The sequence below is a fragment of the Arachis ipaensis genome, chromosome B4 (assembly GCF_059453495.1).
Source record: "Arachis ipaensis isolate K30076 ecotype BB chromosome B4, ASM5945349v1, whole genome shotgun sequence".
Taxonomy (NCBI): Eukaryota; Viridiplantae; Streptophyta; class Magnoliopsida; order Fabales; family Fabaceae; genus Arachis; species Arachis ipaensis.
Window position 1 is genome coordinate 68,665,792 of NC_142439.1, and position 4,283 is coordinate 68,670,074.

Consider the following 4,283-nt stretch of genomic DNA (forward strand, 5'->3'; position numbering starts at 1 on the left):
ATTTCATATTTTCAAATTTATTGCTAACAATTAATTTTTTGAATCAAATATTTCAAGTTTAAGAAAGGTTCAATCTTTAAATTCTAGAATCATATCTTTTAGTTTCTTGTTAGTCAAGTAATCAACTTTAATTTCAAAAATCAAATCTTTTTAATTTCCTTTTCAAATCTTTTTCAAAATAAATTTCAATCATATCTTTTTCAAAATTTAATTTCAAAATCTTTTTCTAACTTCTTATCTTTTCAAAATTAATTTTCAAATCTTTTTCAATTAACCATTTGATTTTTTTTGTTTGATTTTAAAAGTTTACTATTTCTTATCTTTTTCAAAACCACCTAACTACTTTTCTCTCTCTCTAATTTTCGAAAACTAACTAAAAACTTTTTCAAAAATATTTTTAATTAATTAATTTATTTAGTTTTCATATTACTTTTATTTCTTCTCTTAATTTTCAAATTCTAACTTAATTAATTAAATAAAAATAAAAAAAATTTTCTTCTCCCTCTTTTTAAATTCGAATTTCTCCTCTCTCTCATCTCTTTCTATTTATTTTATTTATTTACTAACACTTCTCTTCTTCTCACAATTTGAACCCTCTCCCTCTCTCTGTCTTCGAATTCTTCTTATTCTTCCTCTTCTTCATTCTTCTATTCTTCTACTCACATAAAGGAATCTCTATATTGTGACATAGAAGACTCCTCTTATTTTCTGTTCTCTTCTTTTTCATATGAGCAGGAACAAGGATAAGGACATTCTTGTTGAAGCTGATCTTGAACCTAAAAGGACACTGAAGAAAAAGCTAAGAGAAGCAAAAGCACAACACTCTGGAAAGGACCTTACAGAAATTTTCGAAAAAAAAGAAGACATGGCCGAACCCGATAACAATGGTGGAGATGCAAGGAAGGTGCTTGGTGACTTTACTGCACCAACTTGTGACTTCTATGGAAGAAGCATCTCAATTCATGCAATTGGAGCAAACAACTTTGAGCTTAAGCCTCAATTAGTTTCTCTAATACAGCAGAATTGCAAGTTTCATGGACTTCTATTGGAATATCCTCATCAGTTCTTAGCTGAATTCTTGCAAATCTGTGACACTGTTAAGACCAATGGGGTTAATCTTGAGGTCTATAGACTTATGCTTTTCCCCTTTTCTGTAAGAGACAGAGCTAGGATATGGTTGGACTGACAAGCTAAAGAAAGCCTGAACTCATGGGAAAAGTTGGTCAATGCTTTCTTGGCTGAATTTTTTCCACCTCAAAAGTTGAGCAAGCTTAGAGTGGAAGTCCAAACCTTCAGACAGAAGGAAGGTGAATCCCTCTATGAAGCTTGGGAAAGATACAAGCGATTGATCAGAAGGTGTCCTTCTGGCATGCTTTCAGAATGGAGCATCCTATGTATATTCTTTGATGGTCTGTCTGAATTATCCAATATGTCCTTGGATCACTCTGCTGGTGGATCTCTTCATCTGAAGAAGACATCTGTAGAAGCCCAGGAACTCATTGAAACTGTTGCAAATAACCAGTTCATGTATAATTCTGAAAGAAATCCTGTGAATAATGGGATGACTCAGAAGAAAGGAGTTCTTGAGATTGATACTCTGAATGCCATATTGGCTCAGAATAAAATATTGACTCAGCAAGTCGATATGATTTCTCAGAATCTGACTGGAATGCAAGCTGCATCCGGCAGTACTAAAGAAGCTTCATCTGAAGGAGAAGCTTATGACCTTGAGAATCCTGGAATGGAAGAGGTCAATTACATGGGAGAATCCTATGGAAACACCTATAATCCTTCATGGAGGAATCATACTAATTTATCATGGAAGGATCAACAGAAGCCTCAACAAGGCTTCAATAATAATAATGGTGGAAGAAATAGGTTTGGCAATAGCAAGCCTTTTCCATCATCTTCTGAGCAACAGATAGAGAATTCTAAGCAGAGCCTCTATGACTTAGCAACTATAGTCTCTAATCTATCTAAGACCACTCTCAATTTCATGACTGAAATAAGGTCCTCCTTTAGAAATTTGGAGGCACAAGTGGGTCAGCTGAGTAAAAGAGTCACTGAAATCCCTCCTAGTACTCTCCCAAGCAATACAGAAGAGAATCCAAAGAGAGAGTGCAAGGCCATCAATATGTCCAACATGGCCAAACCTGTAGAGGGGGAAGAGGCAGTGATTTCCAGTGAGGAAGACCTCCATGGACATCCACTGACCACTAAAGAGTTCCCTATTAAGGAACCAAAGGAATCTGAGGCTCATATAGAGACCATAGAGATTTCACTGAACTTACTATTTCTATTCATGAGCTCTGATGAGTATTCTTCCTCTGAAGAGTATGAAGATACTATTGAAGAGCAAGTTACTCAGTATCTAGGAGCAATCATGAAGCTGAATGCCAAGTTATTTAGTAATGAGACTTGGGCGGATGAACCTCCATTGCTCATCAATAAACTGAATGCCTTGGTTCAATAGAAATTACCTCAGAAGAAACCGGATCCCAGAAAGTTCTTAATACCTTGTACCATAGGTACCATGACCTTTAGGAAGGCTCTGTGTGACCTGGGGTCAAGTATAAACCTCATGCCACTCTCTGTAATGGAGAAACTAGGGATCTTTGAGGTACAAGCTACTGAATTCTCACTAGAATTGGCAGACAAATCAAGAAAACAGGCTTATGGAGTTGTAGAGGATGTCTTAGTGAAGGTTGAAGGCCTGTACATCCCTGCTGATTTCATAATCCTAGACACTGGGAAGGAGGAGGATGAATCCATTATCCTTGGAAGACCCTTCCTAGCCACAGCAAGAGCTATGATTGATGTGGACAGAGGAGATTTTGTCCTTCAATTGAATGAGAACTACCTTGTGTTTAAAGCTCAAGGACCTTCTTCTGTAAGCATGGAAAGGAAGCATGAAAAGTTTCTCTCAATATAGAGTCAAACAGAGCCCCCACACTCAACTTCTAAGTTTGGGGTTGGGAGGCCACCATTAAGCTCTGAGTCTCTGTGAAGCTCTCTAAGAGCTCACTGTCAAGCTATTGACATTAAAGAAGCGCTTATTGGGAGGCAACCCAATGTTATTTAATTATATTTATTTATTTTCCATTACTATTTTATGTTTTCTTTAGGTAGATGATCATGTAAAGTCATAAAAACAACTGTAGAATTAAAGCAGAATAAAAAATAGCATAAAAAATAGCACACCCTGAAGGACAAGCTTACTGGCATTTAAACGCTGGTAAGGATAGCAGAATGGGCGTTTAACGCCCAGTCTGACAGCATTCTGGGCGTTAAACGCCAGAATTGGCAGTAATCTGGGCGTTTAACGCCAGAAAAGGGTGTTTGGCGTCTGGATGGCGTTAAACGCCAGAAATGGCAGACAGACTGGCATTTAACGCCAGAAAAAGGTGTCTAGCTGGCGTTAAACGCCAGAAAGGGGCAGCAGACTGGCGTTTAACGCCAGGAAAGGTAGCAAAGCTGGCGTTAAACGCCATAATTGGCACACAGAGGGTGTTTACATGCCAGAATGGTACAGGGAGCAGAATTCCTTGACACCTCATGATCTGTGGACCCCACAGGATCCCCACGTACCCCACCTCTCTTTGTCTCCTCTTCACACCTTTCCGTAACACTCTTCCCCAAATACCCTTGACTAATCCCATCAATAACTCTTCCCTATATACCATTCACCTATCAAATCCTACCCTCTTCCCCATAATCTCTTCACCACTCAAATCCATCCATCATAACCCCACCTACCTCACCATTCAAATTCAAACCATTTCCCTCCCTAACCCAACCCCTTATACACGACTTCCCTCTCTCTCTTACCCTATAAATACCCCTCCTTACCACCTTCAATTTCACACATCTTACACACTTAAAACCCCTTGGCCGAATTCACTCCTCCCCTCTATCTTCTCTATTTCTTCCTTCTTTTTGCTCAAGGACGAGCAAATATTCTAAGTTTAGTGTGGAAAAAGCTCTACTTTTTATTTTTCCATAACCATTAATGGCACCTAAGGCCGGAGAAACCTCTAGAAAGAGGAAAGGGAAGGCAATTGCTTCCACCTCTGAGTAATGGGAGATGGAGAGATTCATCTCAAAAGTGCATCAAGACTACTTCTATAAAGTTGTGGCCAAGAAAAAAGTGATCCCCGAGGTCCCCTTCATGCTCACAAAGAGTGAATATTCGGAGATCCGACGTGGGATTCAAAGAAGAGGTTGGGAAACTCTCACCAACCCAATCCAACAAGTTGGAATATTAATGGTTCAAGAGTTCTATG

The 4,283-nt window shown here is 38.5% G+C and overlaps 1 non-coding gene across 1 annotated transcript; it reads right to left on the reverse strand.

Moving 5' to 3' along the window:
- Positions 1 to 1,267: 1,267 nt before the first annotated feature.
- Positions 1,268 to 1,371, reverse strand: LOC148567813 (small nucleolar RNA R71). The gene has a single exon (XR_015881529.1). It is a non-coding gene; the product is annotated as a small nucleolar RNA R71 (small nucleolar RNA).
- Positions 1,372 to 4,283: the final 2,912 nt, after the last annotated feature.